Source organism: Pteropus vampyrus, unplaced genomic scaffold (assembly GCF_000151845.1).
Source record: "Pteropus vampyrus isolate Shadow unplaced genomic scaffold, Pvam_2.0 Scaffold14, whole genome shotgun sequence".
Classification (NCBI taxonomy): Eukaryota; Metazoa; Chordata; class Mammalia; order Chiroptera; family Pteropodidae; genus Pteropus; species Pteropus vampyrus.
In genome coordinates, this window is record NW_011888795.1 from 10,787,951 (window position 1) to 10,797,213 (window position 9,263).

Here is a 9,263-nt window from a genome sequence, read left to right on the forward strand (position 1 = left end):
TTATTACTACTCATTGTCTTGCATTTTTTTTTATTACTGCTCGTTGTCTTGCCTATTTATTTTTAGAGAGAGTATCCTGAAAATTTTCTCCTGTTCTTACAAATTCAGAAATGCGATAAAGGATGGCTTATCCAAGATATACTTGCTATGTGGCAGGAGGACCTTTCAGAATATTTAGCCTGTCTTTCTGCCAGAAGCAGAAATCTGAGACCTTTTTCCAAGTGTCTCTTTAATAAGGCTTAAAATATTTACAATTAGTTTATCAGCAGAATTTAAACAAGGTAATTAAGATAATAAAACTTCACCATGATCAAGCAGTGTTCCTCATAGCTTCAGTTTAATGATCTTCCCGTTCACTTTATCTTGCATATGGAATGGAAACTTGCCACAGAACGTTAAATTTAAAATGTTCAAATGAGCAATTATTTTTTAACAACAGTACACATCATGCATATAATATGTCAGTTGAAAGGTTACATACAGAAGAGGCTTGAAATTTCTTGCAAAACAAATAGAGAAGTGTAAACATTACTGAGTGAAAGCCAATGAGCTCCATTTCTTTAAAAAGTTAAATAAAGAAAAAAGCAAAGAAGTCAATGGCTTGACATTAATGAGACTAACAGTCTTTAAAGCTTTAGAAAATTTTTCTCTTAAATCTTCATACATATCTGGAGTTTTCAAAGCTTTTCTGTGAATACAGCAGTGTCTAAAATTTTCTTTCAAGCATCATGTTGACTATGTAGAATGTTCATAGGTATTTCTAAATCCTATACTTAAAAGTTAAAAAAGAATTGCATAGGTAGAATACCAATGATAAAACTATAGTCTCATCCTAAACAATAATCTGGGTGAAATCACCAGCTTGATATACCAATTATATTTCCCTACAGTATACAATGTATCCTTTGATGTACATGTATCTCAATTCAGAAGACACTATATTAGGCCAAGAAAAAGCTGTATGTATCAGAATCAGCTTGCTTCCCGAAATTGCATTAGAGTATTCATTGGGGGTCTCGTTGGTCTGGAGTGGTTGAAGTTCTAGCTAAGACTTCTATTTGCAGGAGCTATTTCTTGACAAATAAACACGTCTGGGCATGCAGAGGCTTGATCCCCATTCAAATTTTGAAGTGTCTCTTCATAAAAGGAAGTTTATATTCATGTCCTGTCTCTGGGTCTTAATTACGTGCCCAGTACACTGAAGAGGCAGGACTGAGTGCTCTCTAAGGTTTCTCCTACCACTAAGAGTTTGGTGTAATCTGTGAAGCCTGGGGTAAGTGTTGGGATTCACCACAGCCTCCCATGACTAATACACTAAATACAGTGAAATAGCAAAAATACAGTGCAACAGCATGGTGAAGGAGGATAGGTTCCTTCACCATGGACCTCAACAGGCTCACACAAAGAAAGCTTTTATTTCTTAACTACTGCTCATTTTATAGATTATTTCATGAAAAAATATCTTGAATCAAACAACTCGGCCATTTTCATCTGTTATTCCTTCTTAGAGAACATTGAGTTACCTCTTTCATGCAGTTATGATAATGTTGGGGGAATTCATTAATCCACTTTCCGGATGAAGCCAATACCTGGGAAGATCAAGCAGAATAATGTGAAAAAACTGGCACTTTGGTGACAGTACTTCAGCTTCTGGATCAAATCTTGTTTCAAGTTTGAGCTGGAATTTTCAGTTATATGAGCCAATGCATCACCTTCATTGTATAAAACAGACATGGGGTTTGGTCACTTGCAGCTAAATACATTCTAATGAAATATCTCCATTTAGAGTACAATTTGAATATATGATTCTGATAACGGTTCATCCTCTCGGAGGGAAACTAGAGTTCTAGGCCATACTTTCTGCTTTAAGAAAACCAATTCTACAAAAATCCAGATTTATAAAACAGTAAATTATTTTCATTTTAAAAGGAGTTTAATTTCTTTTTTTCTGGGAGGTTCACTCCAAGGTTTTATTATTTAGCCAGTTTCTCCAGTGATTTAAAAAAGTCATTCACCTGATATATACTTTTTCAAGGACATATCAGTTGTGTAAAGTGGGAGCATGCCTGTTTTGGGCTTGCTCAAAATGTCAACTCTTTACTCAACTTCTGCGGGTCTGGTAGCCAACAACTTTCTGTGGTAGATCTGTAAGTTTCCTACAGGAGTTAGCTGGAAGCTTGCACAGAGTCTGAGATTTGTAGTTAGACATATCTGCTGTTGAGCAAACAAGAGTGAATGAGTGGGCAGCACAGACGTTTTTCTGAAGAACAATTTACTGAGGTGAAGTCACTGAGATGTGAGCTTATCAGGTGTGTGTTTACTTAGTTGTTCATCACATTCTGGAGTGAACATTAGAATTTACAAGTAGGGTGACCATATGTCCTGATTTGCTCTGGATAGCCTCAGTTTATGGCACCGTAATTGTTAATATCACCCTCCATTTGTTCCTACTTATGAGCTGCATGATAGAGGGAACACCAGCACAGAGAGGCACACAGACCAAAGTAAGTTTAAGGACTAGAACAGTATGTGAAGGACTAGAACAGCATCTGGAAAACCAGCTTAGAGGCCATAGCAATAATTAGATGGAGAGCTTGTTAATTTATTGTCACATAAATAAAAATGAGATTTATTGTTTGGCAAGATTAAAGAGATGTGATGAATATACTGTTTTGACTTTTGAGATGAAAACAAAATATAAAATAAATAAACTGTCTATTGCTATGCTACCCTGAACAAGCCTGATTTGTCTGATTTCAGAAGCTAAGCGGGGTAGGGCCTGGTTAGTACTTGGATGGGAGACCACCAAGGAAGACCAGGTGCTGTGAGCGTAAAAAATAAAAAAGATAAGGGATTGTAAGCTGACAAGGTCGTTGCAATCTGTGAGGCCAACCAAGGGTTGCCTCGCCTAAAAAGTAAGTAAATAAGTAAGCAAGTAAAACAAACAAACAAACAAACAAACAAACTCCATGTCTATCAGCCAATGGCTAGCACTGTTATAGATCAACAATATGGGTTTCAGCTCCCAGGGCACAGAATGATTAACTTTCTTTCTGTACCTGCTCACGCATCACATTCCCTTTGAGCCCACACTTGGCCTCAGTATCCTTCTGTGGCAGCCACTGCCAATTGTTGAGAGCTGGCACATGAGATAACACCTATTTGTGCTGCTTCTTTCATTCTATCTGCTCCTTGATATTAGAATGGGGCCTAACACAGCTATGGGTTTTGTGAGAAAATTAATATTCCGCCTTTTATCAACTGGAAGACTTTGGTAGGAGTGGCAATAAATGGATTCATACGTTCATTTCTTTCAACAAATATTTATGTTTCCGTAGAAGGAAAGGAGTGAGATTCAACTCACAGATGTTAATGGAAAAGTAACATCCGACCTGAAGGCGGGCAGAGGTGAAAAACTAAGTACACGGTTCCCAAAGCAGCGGCAGCGACGGACTCACCTGTTAAGAAAGAAATTGTAGTGCTCACCTTCATCCACAGTGGGGCACTCGAAGCTCATCACTGAAATACCCGCTGTGTTGTTTTAAGAGAGCGGTTGAAGAACAAGCGCTTCCAAATCTTTTCTCCACACCTAGGGATGATCAAACGGGTTAAATTAAAAGTACATTGGCAGGTGTCTGTGTGAGTGAGGCAAAGCCATTTTAATATTAAGCCCTATGTTGCTATCAACCTATTCTAAAATGATTCATGTTTAAAAATGTAACAAATGCGTTAAATATGAAAACAAGTTTCACTTAAGATCTGGTCTCCATTACACAAAAGATGAAATAATTATACAAAAGATGGAACAATTTGGGGGTATATCATTCTCATTTAAAGCTGTAATAAGACTTATCAGAAAACTATAGTCAGCTGTACTTCAAATGCTCATGCCTTCATCAGCATGGGCAATACAGAGTTCATATTACATCTTGGATAAAATTTTATATTAATATGAGTTATGTCCTAACATATTCAATATCTTTATCCCTGTGTCTGGGACAAAAATCTTTCAAGATTTCCAAAGGCCGGATAGGATTTCCAGATCAGCAGTGGATGAAGGTGGGACCGCGCTGCTTTGATGATGAGAATACAAGTGTATGGGGTGGCCCTTATACTTCATATTACACAATGAAACCATCAAAGGGGCGACCCTTATCTTTTCTAGTAAATAATAAAATAAAAAAAAGACCTTGAAGACCAAAGCCTGGAACGCCGGCGTAAATGCCGCCCGGTGTGCTGACCCCCTTCAGACGAGCGGAGGCGCGGTGGCCCGGGAGCCCACTGTGCCGAGCCCACGCGTTGCCGCTGGAGCGGGGCGCGCGGGGCGCTCTCCGCTCTCCGCCGCTCGCCCGGGCAAACGGAAAGGGCTAATTGGTTTGCAACTGAACAGCGAGTTTAAAAGGAAGCATTAAAAGCCCAAGGGAGCCGCAGCCCAGATTGTGGAGCAGGCAGAGCGGAGGGCTTTGAGGGTCCCCGGGGCGAAAGGGGAAGGGGCGGACCGCCTGGCCGTGGGCAGATGGAGGCCCGGCTCCCGCGGCCCGCGCGCGCGGGGGGCGGCCGCATCCACATCACCTCACTTGGTGTAAGTTTATTCTGGGCGGCCGTGAGCTGGAACAGGAAATGTTCAGTCTTTCATGTCCACTGGCGGGTTGCAGTTTTGCACCTCCCGGCGAGCACTGATTAGTCGGTTGAGTTCCATCGCATTTGAAGTTCACCATTTATTATTAAAGAGAGGTGGCAGTGATTAGTTCTGAGTCCTCAGAGAGCTAAATAAATATTTTGTAAATAAGAACGTTCAGCCGTAAAGGAAAGGCTCGAACAGGTTTCTGAAATGCCGGCGAGGGCCCGAAGTGCCTCCCCCAGGAGGGAAGTGGAGTTGCGGGGCTTCCCGCCGGAGGCTGCCATCTGCAGACCGCGGGTCGGCTGGGGACCTTTGTGAGTCAGAGCAAAACAAAATCCCAGTCCTGAGTCAAGCTCGGTTGTCTGGGGCTTTAAATGATTTTATAGGCTGTGTTTCTTTTATAAAAGCAGAGGTGAGTGTCTAGGTAAACTTTGAACCTTCCCTTAAAAACAATTGAAACAATAAAGTAGCATTTTATTGCTCAAGCAATTAAGAGGATTGGTTTGTATTGCTTCCACCGTTAAGTGGGTTTTCTTAGCCCTAGTATGCTCCAAAATATAGCCAAATTGTGACTATTTAAAAAAGCATGTTTACACGGTGTATTTGGCAATTAACTTTCAAGATGGCATTGTTGTCAAAAGCATTCATGTCGCTTATTTTAAAAGCTTTTTATTTTCTTGATAGACTAACTCTTTAACGGCACAGAATATAGAATATACACATATCCACACATCAATATCATGTTACCACTATGCCCAGTTTTGAATCATGAGTTTTTCAGCCTTACATTTTTGGTGAGAATTTTCTAGTGACATTAAATATTTTTAGAAAAACTTACCGATGGTTAAATACTAAGGTGGTTTCCAGCTTCCACTGTTGTAAATAGCACATTTAACATCCTTGTGTATAAATCTGTTTGCATCTTTCTGATTATTCCCTTAGGGGAAATTCCCAGGTATGTAAATACCAAGACAAGGCATATGAAAAATTTTAAGCTTCTTAGTGTATCTTGCCAATTTAATAGACTGTAAGTCGAAGGCATTTAATAGATAAAATACCATTTTAATTTGAATTTCTTTGGTTATGAGTCGGGTTTAATGTTATACTATGAGCTCTTGCAGAGCAGGGCTATTTTTTGCTCGTCACCATATACCTGGTGTCTTGTGTAATGACAGGCATATACTTGATACTCAATAAATATTTGTTGGTTGAATAAAAGATGAATAAATACTAGACATTCAAATTTCTTGTTTTGTCAATTGCTTTTTTCGTATTGTTCATTTATTTATTATTCCAATAGCAGTCTTTTTCTTATTAATTTGTAAACTTTTACATAATAAGGATTGAACCTTTTGTAACATATGTGGCAAATCCCCCTCCCCTCCACAAAGTGTGTATGTTTACATGTGTGTGAGTACTTTTTGATTTCCAGACATTAAAAAATATTTTCCATAAGTATGTATTTGTGACACTGTTTATCACACATATGAATTAATTTGCTATAAGCTGTGCAATCTACGATTTGAGGCAGTTCTATATATTTTAGACAGCACATTTTCCTTCTTTTATTTACCAAGTTTTTTCTTGGCCTTAGAGGTTTTTTCAGGACATACTACCTCAAGTATAGAGGTATCACAGTCTTAGTCTTAGTCTGACAAACAGGAGTCTCAACACCCGTTGTCATATGAGGGAAAGACCTGTCAGCCCCTTAGTTCCAAAACAACTGTCCAATAAGTGCTTCTTGCTGTTCTTCCAGTTTTTTTTTTTTCTTTTTCATTACTATTAAACACATGAATAGAAAAAGGATCTTTGTTTCTTAAGGGTTTTCTGAACATATCTCATTCTAACCGAACATAGAATCCCCTTTGATATCCTACTTGGTTGTGGTTGAAATGACATAGTGTTAGGGATCATGCGGTGCAACTATTTTCAAGTAGTAATGATTTAAAACTTGGAGAGTATGGATATCTAATGGAGAGACATTAAGCCTTAAATTTCTCTTCTCCGTGTAAGTATTCCCAGAAACAAAAGCATGATATAGAGTGCCGAAAAGTGTCTAAGGCAAACGCTACAGCATTTAAGTCACAAAAGCTGAGAAGATTTCACATTGCATGTGCTTTTGTTAGGTTAGGCCTCAGACTTAGAGATGGGAAAGAACCTTGCTTGGAGCAGATTTTTTTTTTCTTCTTACATCAACATTAGTTAGTGTTACCTGCAGCTCTGCTTCCTTTCATCCTTACTCTAGACATGGAGCAGTCTATCTGGGACGCTGTTGGTCTCAACTAGAAAAATCTCTGTGAACCTCGCACTGGTTCTTATGGCTTCTACTGAGAAGTGATACACATTACATGGGATTATTTAAAAATAAAGTTATTAAATTCAATAAGAAGTTAGCAGTTGCTTTCTGGGTAACTTGTTTGACTTTTGCAGATGTTGAGGGAGGTAGCTTTCCCTGTGAAGCAGTGAAGGAGAGTCAGTTCAATCAGATTCTGAGTGGTCTACCCCTCTTTGTCCTTCATGGCCCATTGAGTTCCTGGAGTTCTCTTGGATAACTCATCAAAACTGATATGCTTCTTTCTGCCTACATTTCATTCATCTGTTTATTTCATAAATATTTATTGAAGCCAAATATGTGTAGTAGACAATACAGGCATGGTTGATGCTTTCATGGAGTTGACTTTCTAGCAGCAAGAAACAGACAATAAATAAGGATACAGGTAAATATGGCAATTTTAGATGGTGAAAAGTGCTGTGAAGAAAACACATGCCAGAGAGTGTCGCATGTGGGGTGATACTGGTTGATGCTGGATGATTAGGAAAGGCATTTTTCGGTAGGTAACACAGAACCTGAAAATAAGCAGCCAGGTGTATTAAGAGAAGAACTAATTTTTGTATATTGATTTTGTATCCTGCAACTTTATAGAATTTGTTTATTTGTTCTAACAGATATTTTGGTAGAGTCTTTAGTTTTTGTTTTTGTTTTTTTTTTAAATATATGTAATATCATTTCATCTGCAAAGAGAGATAATTTTTCTTCTTCCTTTCCAGTTTGGACTCTTTATTTATTTTCTCGCCTAATTGTTCTGGTTAGGACTTATAGTACTGTATTGAATAAAAGTGGTGAAAGTGGGCATCTTTGTCTTATTTCTTAGAAGAAAAGTATTCAGTTTTTAACTCCTGGATATGATGTTAGCTGTGGGCTTGTTCTATGTGGCCTTTATTACACCGAGGTTTGTTCCTTCTTTCCCAATTTGTCGACAGTTTTTATTATAAAAATATGTTAAATTTTGTCAAATACTTTTTCTATATCTATTGAGATGATTATATATAATTTTTATCCTTAGGTTTGGAAATGTGATTTATCACATTTGACCTATGGATGTTGAACCATCCTTGTATCCCTGGAATAAAACCAACTTGATCATGGTATATGATCCTTTTAACGAACTGTTGAATTTGGTTTGCGTATATTTTATTCAGGATTTTTGCATCTGTATTCATCAAGGATATTGGTCTGTAATTTTCTTTTCTTGTAGTGTCCTTGTTTGGCTTTGGTATCAGGGTAATGCTGGCCTCATAAAACAAGTTTGGCGGTGTCCCTTCTTTTCTATTTTTTGGAAGAGTTTGAGAAAGATAGATATTAATTCCTCCTCCTCCTCCTCCTCCTCCTCCTCCTCTTCTTCTTCTTCTTCTCTATTTTACAATTTTTCAATTCTTCAATTCTTCAATTCTTCTTTAAATGTTTAATAGAATTCACCAGTGAAGCCATCTGGTCATGGACTTTTATTTGTTGGGAGGTTTCTGATACTGATTCAATTTTATTACTAGTAATTTGTCTCTTCAGATTTTCTATTTCTTCATGATTCAGTTTTGTAGGTCATATGTTTCTAGGAATGTTTTAGGTTATCTAATTTGTTGTGTGTAGTAGTAATAAAGTTATTAAGTTAGCGTGTAGTAATTGCTTATGATCTTTAATGTTTCTGTGTTATCGGTTGTAATATCTTCTCATTTCTGATTTTGACTCTTCTGTCTTTTTCCTTAGTTTAGCTACAGGATTGCCAATTTGTTTATCTTTTCAAAAAACAGTTCTTAGTTTTATTGATCTTTTCTTTTGTCTTTTAAGTCTCTATTTCATTTATATCCACTCTGATCTTTATTTTCTTCTACTAACTTTGGATATAGTTTGTTCTTTTTCTAGTTCTTTTGTTTGGGACATAATCCATATTTCTTCATTTTCTTTGACTGTCTGTGTTGGGTTTTGTGCATTAGATAAAACAACCACCTCTCCCAGTCTTGACAGACTGATCTTATGTAGAAGACAAATCTCATCAATTAATCCAGCCTGAGCTCCTGGTTGTCTCTCAGACATTTGTGATTGTCCAAGCTGCCATCTTAGTTCTTTATGGCATTCAGTACTTGAGGGTGTGCCAAGAACTGTCAGTGTCCCAAAGGGGAAGATCACAGTCAACACCTAGATGAGGCTGATGAGGTAGCAGCTGGGAAAGTATTCAGTTAAGCCTCTTCCAGGGAAAAATTAGGAGATGGGCATTTTTGGCTACTCCCTCTGCACTGAATTCTGAGGGCGATAGAAATGGTGAGTGCTTGTGTTTCTGCTAAGAACTGCTTCTTTGTTTGCTATAGT

At 37.9% G+C, this 9,263-nt stretch overlaps 1 long non-coding RNA gene across 1 annotated transcript; it reads right to left on the minus strand.

Moving 5' to 3' along the window:
• Nucleotides 1-329: 329 nt before the first annotated feature.
• LOC105307362 lies at nt 330-4,845 on the minus strand. The gene is made up of 3 exons (XR_897218.2): nt 4,573-4,845; nt 3,487-3,589; nt 330-1,589 (listed from the first exon to the last, which is right to left on the minus strand). It is a non-coding gene; the product is annotated as an uncharacterized LOC105307362 (long non-coding RNA).
• Nucleotides 4,846-9,263: the final 4,418 nt, after the last annotated feature.